A 13,870-nucleotide genomic window follows, 5' to 3' on the forward strand; every position below is an offset into this window, starting at 1 on the left:
AATCAAATTCATGTTTCTAATATAATATTGATCTATCTTAAATCAAATTAATTTATCAAATTCATGTTCCTTATGTTAAATCAAATTCATGTTTATTTTTAAAAATGATTTATATAAAATTATTAAAAAATGATATATATTAAGAAAAACAGGTAAAAAAGTATTGTTTGAGTTGCCTAGGCATTATGATGTTTTATTTTGTAGAATATTTCTTATACTTTGATTTAAGTGGATAATATTTCTTAAATGATGCTTATTATTAAAATAGACCCACCTATTACTAATATAGATCTATGTGAGTTTCCTTTTTTTATATTTAAGTTGGTAAATTGTATTTAATTATGTTTTTTTGGAAGGTGAAATGTAAATTAAATAGTAATTGTAAATTTTTATGTTTGTATATATATGCAGATTATGTTCACATAATGGATGAGTTTGAGATAGATGAGCTATTAGGTCTAGCGCCACCTCCACCTCCACCTCCACCTCCACTCAATCAGTTGAGGCATAGCATTAGGAGGAATGTTGATTATCTAATTAGGGATATCCACACCATTAGACGTGAGCCTCATCCTCCTCCACAACTGTTATGCCTTGCAGATAGTATGCAAGGGATTGTTAAGTCTGTATAGGCTTTAGATAGTGAGTTGGATAGCTATTGTAGTTGGAGGGAGGGATTGTGTGCTTTTTACGCTGATGGCCTATCATATAAACAAGTCAATGAATTGAAAATAACAAAAATGAATTTGAAACAGTATTTTGTGAACCCTAATATGGGTGAAGAGTTAGATCCAAAGAAGCCACAAATCTCTATTCGATGGTGTAGGCACCCTGACATAGCTAGACTTTTGGGAGTGGTGGTGGATGGTCTTTGACTATCTGCCACACTCCAATCATGAGGTGCCCATATATTTTTTGAAAAAAATACGGGCCGAATTTGAATTGGGTAGAAAACCCAAATACCTTGACATTAGATCATTTCAAGGGGTCGAGAGAGGCATGCCCCAGGATAGGCCAGGGGCCAAATTGAGCGACATAGTTAGAAACCATGTGCGCGATGATCCCTTGGTTCCTCTTCCTGCACAGGTTGTTCCAGCACCTGCCCATCATCGAGCAGTGGATTCTACTCTTGGTTCATTGAGTGCCTTGTCGGGCAATTTGGTACAATAGTTGCGCGAGGTGAGGGCTGCCCTCAACTTAGTACATGTTTGCACGAGCTGCGGGAATGTATGTACGGGTCCATAGAGTGAGGTTTCCCATGGAGGAGATGGTGATTTTGATGATGCTGATGCTGCCCATGGTGGTTATGATGGTGCCGAGGAGGTTGCACATGCTGATGCCATCTCTTCATATGTTGATCTCTTGTGCGCAGACGATGATCAACCTAGAGAGGTACAAATTTATTTATATAATTTACAGTGCAATATTAAATTCCTTATATATACAAATATGAACCATAACATGAGTCAATTTTTCTGAACAGAGGATAGATCATACCACGTCATTGAGGGACTGACATCATGTTACCTCGATACCTAGAGATGTCGGTGCCCCATTTACGGTATGCACTTTCATCTAGATACATTGTACTAATATGTACATTTAAAATAAACAATAAATTTTTTAATGTAATGATGTGTATGATATATTTTTTCAATTTTGTAGGGTGCTTCGTGTAGCACCGAGGTGGCTAGTTCTTCACGTGACCCGTCGACCGTTGAGGCTCAACCTCATATACCACTATTATATTTTTCATCCATTAATTTGAAGTTTTTATATGCTTACTAGTTTATGTACAACTTTGATTCATGTTCGTTATTTTTTTCAATTATAGGCTTCTGGATTGTTTGATGGTGCATCACATGTACGCTTCACCCATCAATTACTTTGGCTGCACATGACACACCATATGTATGCTTTTCTGCGATAAACTTGTAGTCTATATATATACTTTATAATTTATGTATATACAAGTTTGATTCATGCTTTATATATGTTGTTCAGGTCGATACCACTACCAGTATTGGTATGGCTACGAGATTGAGCCAGATGCAACCATCAACATTGTCATTTGCGGTGATGATTAGAAAAATAATTTCTAATTTGTTTATACTATGCAGCTAGATTTTATTTTAATTTTTCAGTATTTAATTACTTTATAAGTGAATTATGCAAGTAACTTCTTCTCATGTAAAATCTTTTAATAATGTACAGGAGGGTGAAGACACTGATACTGCACACACACAAGATGGTGCATCTCAAGACCACATACAATAGGATGATTCATCTCAGCCACCTTCACGTGGAGTGAAGAGGACTGCAGATGAGATGCATGAGAGTTCTTAGCTTATATATTTTAGATCATGTCATGTTATTGTATTATGGAATTTTTATGATGACATTTGTTATGTTATCCTAGGACTTGTTATTATGTTATTTGGACTTGTTAATATGTCATTTCCTTGTTATTATTTTTTCAGGACTTGTTATGTGATTATATATAGGACTTTTTATTATGTCATTTCCTTGCTATTATGATATCAGGTCTTGTTATGTGATTATATATGATCAATTGTTATGTGATTTGGTGCCCTCTAGTGATTATATATGATCTATTTGTGACTATATATTTTAACATTGTGATTGATCATCTTATAGTGCAATAGTTTATAATTCAATAAAATAATTATCCCAATTTACAATAACATCCTATTCTTAAAATAATAATAAAATCAAGAACTTACAATTAATCTATGAAGAGATTACGATAAAATAAATATATCATAAAAAAATAGAATGATTGTAACACAATTACAATGTGCACAAAATAACATTAAATTATTATGAAACCAAAATTGTATCAAAACTAGAAAAATACAATGTAACACAATAAAAAATTAGAATGATTGTAACACAATTACAATGTGCACAAAATAACATTAAGAAGAAGATAACTAATACAATGTTGTTTATGAAACCAAAATTGTATCAAATGTAGACAAATACAATGTTAAAGGGACAAAGATTTTTTTTTTATCATAATTAAATATAAAAGAGTTCACACAATTAAAAAAACTTACATGCATATAAATTTGATTCAACCTAATGTACCATCTGCATCCTCTCTCTTCTGCAATGCATCTATGATTTCCTCACGCTCTTCTATTGAAAGTGTCCACAATACCTTATTAGTAGGTCTACCTTTGTATCTTTCTAATTTGATGTTTGTTGCCACCACCAAATGAGTATAGTGTATAATCTTCTTTTCTGATTGGTAGTCTTCATAAGCTGGTAAGCCATTCCTTCTTGTTAAGTATTTGCATAGCCATGTACCAACTACCACAACAGACCTAACTGGATACTGAAAACCATCATCATCTACTTGATGACATATCAACTTTTTCTTAAGTTCTACACATCTAGCTAGCCAATACTCAACCTGCTCATCATTATCCTCAGGCGCAACAACAACATACACATGTCCTAGAAAACAAATTTAAGTACATGTAGAAATAAAAACTATTAGAATTTATAATTCAAATACAATCATAAATTATATGACAATACATAAAAATATATAATTTAAAGTTATAAACAAGAAATTGAATTAAATTACCAGGTTGTATGAGGTCTGAAACATGATCATATTCTTTTGATGCAAATGCATGATCTGGGTCTTCATTTCTTCTAACATCTTGATATTGTGTCTCACTAGGTGTTAAGGATTTTTGTTGCCATTCTTCGACCCATTCCGTATTCTCGCATTCTTCCCATTCACCTACAACACAAAATTGACAAAAACATGCAAGCTCTCTAGTCCACATAGTCCAAGTGTTAGAATTAGAACTCTTAAATGAATGCCATCTAGATGACCCATTGATTGTATCACAATCATATCTTGGAAGGATATTCTCCTCTTTAACTAGCCAGAAGAAATGTTTAATCGTAGAGTTCTGACTTTTGATCCCGTGGATAAAGTTGCACTACACCAATCCACAATTGCACTTGCATTTTTAAATTTAGCCTTTTCCTCGAATTTGAGTTGCTCTCTGCAAAGGGCTCTCTTAACACATGCAACGAAACCATCATGTTCTCCTTTCCCGTGTCCAACCTAAAAAAAACTCCATGTGTTCGATATTAGTTTGCTTATGAATCCTACTCAACCAGTAAAATATTCTAGCATTCTTGAATTGCCCTGTGCAATTATCTGACCATATTAGATGTTGTGTCATCTGAATTTCTCTCTCCCTCAAATTCTCAAAAGAGGTCTTGAAGCAATATTGGACAAACTCAAATGAGTGTAATTTATTATCACTCATATAGAAATGGTACTCTCTCAAAATTTTACAATCCTCTTATGTACTATCTAGTGCATGCCTATAGACAATATGGACAAAAATCGATACTTGCACTGAATTGTAGTATTGTGATTGGACCTCATATTGTGGTGCAAGCATGTAGTTCTTTGCAAAGTCAACGATCGAAAGTCTACTACCAACATGAAATGTATCCTTACATATTCGAAATTGACCATCGAGCCATCTAGCATTTTGAGAGTGTTTAACATATTTAGGTACGATCTTACTCTTAAATTCATTCATAAATGCATGAACACTAACTTTTTCAGTGATTAGATCACAACGTCTTCCAACCTTTCCATCCTTCACTGGATACTCAACAGTTTTAAATATTTTAACATCAACTAATTGTTGTCTAAAATCAATTGAAATATTTTCATGCAAACATTCATCCAACAATGCAAGATTGCCACATATATCACATACATCGGAAACACATGCATTGAAAATAACATTTTTCTCATTTGGTGGGTTGCAAAACAAACTTGATATAAACTCCTTTATAGTTTTAGGTGGTATATTTATACCACATTATTGCAACATTCCATTACTATGCATGGTAACACGTATATATCAAAATACATCATAATGGTAGCGAAATTGAACACGAGTTTTGCAACATGTGACTCTTTCCTTGTTAATTCAAACATACCAAGGTTTACACTTTTCAAAATACCTTTGACATATGCTAATAGTCAAAACCTTATCATCCAATTTTTTTTTGTACAATTCAGTTTGAGTCATGTCCAATATGTGTTTTGGATATGGATCACGAATTTTGACCCAACTCTTAATTTAAGAACATCTTTAGCATTAGGTGATACTCTAGTATTATTATGCCAGAATTTTTCGATCAAAGTTTTGACTTCACCAGTAAATTTCATATCAGACCTTGGTAGTCTACCACTAAAAGTTCACAAATTGTTTGTCGGATCACTTTCAAAGTTAACTCTTCTTTTTATAACTCCTGACAAAGTTTTATGATGAATATTAAGATACCCACTTATGTTACTCATCATTATTTTATTAGAAGTTGTTTGGCTTACTAAAGATGTTGTTATTGCCCGTCGTGCCACATTTTTATCTTTAGAACGACTTTTATTTCTGATTGTATCAAAGGCACTAGCAACAATCGATACAACTTGTTTTAAAGACTCATCCTTCTTCTTGGGTTTGACATAAAAACCTAACTTCTTCATCACTTTTCGCATTTTAGTCATTTTAATTAGTTGTACCATTAATTGACATTGAAACCCAAATTTCTTATTATATAAAAAATGTCTAAACAATCTATTTGCATGTGTCCTAATCTGTCTCCATGAAACCAAGCCAAGAAGATTGTCTAGTACATCACTTTTAATTTCAAAATTTTCATTCGTTTGACTATCATTCAAACATGTTTCATTTTCAATTGGTGTTTACATGTCTACATCCACATTATTGGTTTCAGTTGTAGGTGGATTTTCAATTTCATTTGGAGTTTCAATTTCGGTTTCAATTTTAGTTTCAAGTTGAGATCTAGTTTCATTTGGGGCTTCAATTTGGATTTCAATTTCAGTTTCAACTTGAGTTCTAATTTCATTTGGGGTTTGATTTTCAATTGGCATTTGATTTAATAAGTAAACTTCTTCTACTAAATCACCAATTTCTTCATGAGAAAAAACATAGGGCTATGAAGACATACATGTATCCAATAATGGATTAGAAGATGCACCTTAATTAAATGGTTCTATTGTGTTTCCTTCGTCAACATTTATGGTCTCGCTGATGTTCTCCTCTTTTGAAACGATTGTGGAACTTGAAGCTCCTTGTCTCATTCTTGCTCTTCTATCTCATTGATGTATTTCCTCCTTCTCCCTATTTTCTGCAATCTCCTTAGCTGTCAGAACCTTCCTTTGCCTCTTCCTGCATTGATTTGATCCCATGGCTGCACCAAATTTTGAATTCAAATCGATCTCCTTACCAAATCAATAATAAGACAAGAAACGAGAATGATTAATCAAAACATTCTCTTTGCAGATTGTAGCTGTCAAGCAATGATTGAAAAATCATTCAATCATTGGGATTTGTGCTTGTGGGCCAGATTCTGGCCCAACAGATCTTTTCAGAAATGGGTGCCCATTTTAGAATCGGGTTCCCGTTTTTAGAATTGGGTGCCTGTTTTTAAAAATGGGTGCACGTTTCACTTTCAACGATACAAAGCGAAACATGCACCCATTTTTTAAAATTAGGGGCAGGAAACAACCCTTAGCCTTGTTTTTTGCTTCGTGATAGTCTTGGTCCCACCAAGCCTATGCTTGGAACTCCAAAAAAATAGCTAAGGTAAAACAACATCAAATTTCTACCTTGGCCTAATTTTTTGAGGGCCTTCCTGATTTAATTTTTTGACGAAATGAAAACCCATTAGAGTTCTCAATGTTCTGATTTCAAAAATGTAAATTTCATAGTGATAAGATCGTTTTTACTATTTTTGTATTATTTATTAATCAAAAGTGGTACTTAAACCTAAAATACCGAGGTTCAGTAAAAATTAAATAACTTTTTTGTTTTTAGGTTTTTAGAAAAATAAATTATATGACATCAAGCTAAATACAATTCTTTTGAATATTAAAAAATAAATAATTGAAAAATATGAAAATTTCATCAAATTATGGTGGCCGTACACCTGATGTTTTGAAAATATACTTTATTGACAGTTAAAAAGTAATAAAAAAAAATATTCAATAAAAAAATAAGAAAAAATATTCTCATCAATATTTGGTGTCTTAGGTATTGTTTCCCAGAAGGATATGCAAAAATTCATTTATTTGCATCAAAAAAGGGTGGTTGTACACGTGTGGTATGGTCCTGAAACATGCATATTGAAAAACCAGTTTTTAAACATGCCTACTAAAAAGTGATTTCTACCATGTGGGTATTAAAATAAATTACATATTTGAAAATTAGACTCCGAGCACTACATTTTCTATTATTGATTTTTTTTGAGATTCAATCTCTAAGTGCATCAAATTTTGACATCAATCGACAAACAAATTGAAAAACAGAGAAAACAGTTCCACTTTTTGCCCAAAAGTGGGACTCAACTTCTTGTAGCCACCCATGTAATTCTAGGCATTTAACTTGAAGTAAAATTTACATGTTGATAAAGATGTTGCAGTAACAAGTGCCACTTCTAATCACCACAACCTTCACAAAAACTTGTGCATAAAATTCAATAAGAAGACCCCATGCACAAATTTTCATTAATGATTTATGGATAAAAAATTTGATAGATGAATTAGAACTTTGCATTTTCAAAATTCCTTGATGTGTTCATGCTCCTACTACACTTAGTGGCTTCCACTTCTATTAAGCATCAAAATTATCTTTATTAGCATTGGACTTTTTATCGACGATAATGGGCTTATCATGGGTTTTAGATCTTTAATCTGTTGAGCTACCCCTTCCCAATGCCATTGATCTTAATGGATATTACAGCTATAGGTTTAGCATATGCAGGAATAGTCCACTATTTTCTCTTGGTAAAAATTATGCACTAGTGTAGATAACAGGGTGTGGATGAAGACACCATATTCGATATTTTAACTCTTGTAGTTCATTTATATTTATTCTTTATTATATGTTCAAATATGATTGAAGGCCTATTAGAAGCATGTAATCATGTTCAGTTTTGTTGGTATAAATTTAGTATTATGAATCAGTTAAATTGGATAAGCCTATGTTTCTAAGTTTTATCACTCTGTGTTTGATTGGTTATGATAAATTTAATGGGTTTCAGACCTACAATTTGAATTGCATCCACATACAGTAAAAGCGTTGATAACTTTAAATGAGAGACTAAAAAATACATATTCACAAACACGTGTATGAGGATTATATGGGAAATGTGCTTATGGAATTTGTATCATGCTAGGATTTCTAAGATATTAAATGCATTGTTTATTAGATATATAACTTAGACCAACACAACTATATAACCATTCAAGAATAATATTATGGTAACATGTTACTATGATCGTAGATGCCATAATATTTAGAGTAAAATATATGCGATGAAATTTGAAATTTCATAACAAAAGAAAATATGTGTAATTGTGATCAATGTGATACAAATCAAAACAAGGAAAAAAAAAAACCTTCATAAACAAACCTCTTGAACTCACATTTATTTGTAAGATCTTGGACTTTTATGCAAATTGTGTTAATCCCATCAGAATCCAGGTTGTTAAGAGAAAGAACCTGCAAAAGAAATGGGGAAAACATTAAAGAAAAGGTGCAACAATTTCTTTCTATTCATAATATATTTGAGTTTATAAACAAACATTCTATCATATCGTTAAGAATGGACGCCTCAACCTCAAATACTTATACATTGAGAAAGAAGATAAGAAACACATCCACAGTAAGTTTTCTCAAATTTTGTTTTATTTGCTTGTACTATCATATAGTGGCCTAACCATCATACCATTTTTGTATTATTAGAGTATCTCAAACAACAAAATTAGGGGTTTTCTCAACAAGCACAAAACTATTATAGTTTACCATTGCTCTTAATTTTTTATTAAATTTTCCATATCTATAAATGTATGTGAATTAATTTTGATATGGAAAATAATGTTTGCATACTTTCTATAGAGATTTTTCTGAAAGTAATAATAATAATAAAAAATCACTGGATCTAAAACAAAAGCTGATAGTTTAACTAAGAATTTCAATGTCCCATTTTAACTTAAGTATTCAATTGATAAGAAGAGCTTCATCCTGCATTTATTAATGTAAATTCATCAATCATACATTTTAAAATATTTATATAATAGTGTCTGAAATGTTTGAACATTGTTTCAATACTTGAAGCATCTCCACCATCACTTTAGAAAAGATCCAAAAGCTACTTCTTCACTAGCAAATTTTATAAATATATGCATTTTATTATAGTTAAATCCTTATTTTTTATGGCTTTTGAAAACTTTGTTTCTGAGCAAATGGATTTGTTTTGGCAGATTTCCTTATAGCGAATTGCATTTCATATCTACATGGTTCTTAAATTATGCTCGTGAACTATAATGTCTAAAGTAATTTTTCTTTGGAACCCAAAAACAGTCCTAGCAAGGTTAATTTCAAGAAATTGAGAATCCTACAAGGTTTTTTCGATATTTTAAATTAGCACACAAGATGATGGGGAAGAATCAAAGAGTGGAGCTAAGAGTCAACTATCATAAATTGTATAGAAGGTTGTTGGCAGGTTGCTATAAGATTACAATACTTGTAATAGTTATGGAAGTTCGTGACATAAATAGAGTTGTAGGGGAATATGAGGGACATTCTTCATTGTCTTTGGAAAATAATTCATTCTCCAAAATACATTTTTTTATCTTTCATTTTTGGGGTTTTTCTATTTGCATGTAGTTGGACAACATGCAATGACATGGCAAGGGCAAGTGTTGCTGGATTTTTTCCACATTTTGCATTTTAGTTTTCCCTAATTGATGATAATTGATGAGATTTCAAGCCGAAATTGAGCTGAATACTTCATTGAGGCATTTTGTCTACAAGATCATGTGCCTTGTCCATGCTATCACATTTACATATAAGTCTAGCACTAGCAGGGCAGTTACAAATATAGCACCTAACAAATGTCCTTAATTTTTTCAAATTAATAGCTAATTTGATTCTATGTCCAATATGCCCTTATTTCTCAAGCTAATTTTTATTTGATTGGTCTTTGATTTAGATCTTGATGACACACTATACTCCTTAAGTTTGAGACTTCAACACCATACACCAAGAATCTTTAAGGTACTTTTGTGGCTAAAAATTCAGTGCTAGATGTTTTTATGAGTTTTGTGCAATAATTTTCTTGTTCAAATTGTATTATGTCAAAGATTTTTGTGTATGTCCTACAACTATTCCAGCCCAATTAGACCATATTTCTTTGAGGTGTTTTGTCAAATAGTGCATATACCTTTCTTTACCACCACATGTTACAAACATATCTATCAAGGCAGTTGAAGCTAGAGAACTCTTTAGAGTAATTAGCACTTGTAGCATAAATATCATTATATTTTGATGAGGAGAGACAAAAATCTATAATATTTTGAAATTTTCTATTTCTGCTAGAGAAACAAAGCATAGTAATAGTGAGAATTTAGTAGATTCCACACTAAAGTTTTTAAAGGAAAATTCAAAGGCTTCTGAGAATTAGAAACATGACTACATTCACATCCAACCTAGATGGTATTAGTCTACTGACAACCATAAATGAGTTGAAAGGGTATGTATTTTTTCTAACCTTGCTCCCTTCGTCGCAAACATGTCCAAAACAAGCTCATTCATAGGCTTCTAAATATTACCCCAACTTATCATGTTTTAAAAAAGGGTAACAACCCATGTTTGTAGATTTACAATGGTTTACCACAACATTTCTGAAAATTGTGGGAGTTGCACTACTGTCATGACTCAGTGGACAATCTTTTACTTCAAATTTCTGCAAAACTGAAAAAGTATTGTTCTTATTTTTAGAATGCCTGCCACTTTTCATCTTTTCTTAATATTCTATTTTCTTGAAATATGTGTTGTGAATGATGACCATACATATAACGATTGAGATTTGTAAACTTTTTCTAAGACTTCAAAGGTTTTCATGTACATCTCAGAGGAGAAAAGGTTAGCAAAAGGATGAAATATTTGCAGGATTTGGTGCCTGGCTGTAAATTTGTAATATAGTAAGTTGTATGATTTTTCCTTATATTCCACACTTATCGTGTTCATTCCTCTGCTCCTTTTTGTTATCCAATACAAAATTTATTGCTTTAAATTTAGTTTTTGATAGTAGGAATGCTAATTAACAATTTATTCTCTTTCAAAGAATCTGTATATTAGTATAATGCTTATAGAAAAATATTAAATTTTTGGTTATTTTGTAATTCTTTCCTTGGTTTGCATTCATTTTAGCTTAGGGGCAAAGCTGTTACGCTTGATGAAATCATTAACTATGATCAATTTCTGCAAAAACATTCCACCGTACACTTACTGTAACCTATATAATAATGCACCCATCGTCTTGAATCAAATTCAAAATACAAGCTAAAATGTTCCTCCTGACAAAGGGAAAAAAAATGCAAAAAGGGCATTATTTGCTTCAAAAACTACATGCAACATGACATTTAGACCAGAGGACCAAAAAAACAATTGTTTAATTTGGGTGTCCTTCCAAAAATAGTAGAGAAGAAATTTCTGCTTTGCATCGATGAAGAGTTGTAGCAGTAGGCAACACTCACTTAAAGTAAAATCCAGAATGCTCCAAAACCTTGAACAAACCCTCGAAAATGTACAAGCAGTAGAAAAATCCTAAAAATGTAGCAACACAAACAAGGCACGTACAAGTTTTAAGAATGCCAGTTCATTCTTATTATTGTAAATATTAAGGCAGTACGAATGACACTGCATTCTTATTAATGTAAATATTAAGACACAGTATTGCTGCTATACCTACATTTGTTCTATAAACCTTAATAAAATCTTTTTAAAGTTTTCTTCCTCATTCGCGGGTGTTTTTATTTTTTCTAAATTAAATTTTAAAAAAACCCCAGGAAAAATGTTCATTGCCAATCACAAAAAGTTGAAAATAATGGAAAAATTAATTTAAAAATCTTTGTGATAAAAAGTTAACTCCAGACTATAGTTTATATGGTTTCATAAAATTGCCTACAATTAATTAATTGCAATTGATGGCACTTGAAAACATTAGTCTCTTGCCTTATAAGGCAGGGACTAACAACTTTTTGATTGAAAACTAACAAAAATGATAGAAATAATTTAATATTTTTTAAACAATTTATAAATTGAATCTATAGATAAAATGACATAAATCACTAGTTTGGTTAGTTTAATTGATATAATTTGTTGAATGTTAATATTGTAGCTCAATAATGCCAAATATGGGACAAACTATTGTACTTTCACCCATATTTTGCTGCAAAACTAAGAATATAAAGAATGGTAATAATAAGGTACTAATATATTGTATCATAATCCTTTTCGAAATCAATTTTGACAAGTAAAGCTTTGTAATTAAGATATGATCTAGTCCATTCAACACCTTCCCATATTGCAATGTTAATATTATTCAAAATAAATTCTTTTTGAATAAACCCTATTTTTTCATGTCTAACAATTACAGGAATGAACCCGATGACACTACTCAGAAAATATTAGATGGCTAACCAAGACAACAATTTGATAGTCAAATATATAGTTGGGCATCAATTTGCATGAGTGACCCCAACAAAACTACTTAACCAATGCAAAGAATACTACAAGTTAAACACATTAGTACCAATAGTCTAAATAAAATTAATCAACTAAGGATTATATATATATATATATATATATATATATATATATATATATATATATATATATATATATATATATATATATATATATATATGTATGTATGTATGTATATATGTATGTATGTATGTATGTATGTATGTATGTATGTATGTATGTACTTACATACATACATACATACATACATATATGCATATATGTACACACACACACACACACACACACACACACACATATATATATATATGTGCATATATATACATATATAATATGTATATATATAAAATATGTATATACATATATGTATATATGTACATATACATATACATATGTGTGTGTATATATATATATATACATACATATGTATGTATATGTATATATATACATATGTATGTATGTATATACATATAATAGGTATATATATATATCTACGTATATGTATATATGTACATATACATATATATATGTGTACATATATATATATATATATGTGTGTGTGTGTGTGTGTGTGTGTGTGTGTGTGTGTGTGTGTGTACATATATATATATATATATATATAGACACACACACACACACACACACACACATATATATTTATCCTTAATTGATTAATTTTATTTAGACCCCAACAAAACTACTTAACCAATGCAAAGAATACTACAAGTTAAAAACATTAGTAACAATAGTCTAAATAAAATTAATCAACTAAGGATAATATATATATATATGTGTGTGTGTGTGTGTGTGTGTGTGTGTGTACATATACATACATACATATATACATACATATATACATACATATACACATACATATATACATACATATATACATACATACATATATGTATATGTATATATTTATATATATCTATACATAAATATATACATATATGTATATATATAAATATGTATACATATTTATATATATACATATATATATACATATATTTATATATTTAAATATATACATATATATACATATATGTATATATTTATGTATATATATATATACATATATGTAGATAGATATATACATACACACACACACACATATATATATGTATATATGTGTATACATATATACATACATACATACATATATATATATGTATGTGTGTGTATGTGTGTATCCTCTTTGTATCCCTAAATACATCCCCTCT

The sequence above is a fragment of the Cryptomeria japonica genome, chromosome 8 (genome assembly GCF_030272615.1).
Source record: "Cryptomeria japonica chromosome 8, Sugi_1.0, whole genome shotgun sequence".
NCBI lineage: Eukaryota > Viridiplantae > Streptophyta > Pinopsida > Cupressales > Cupressaceae > Cryptomeria > Cryptomeria japonica.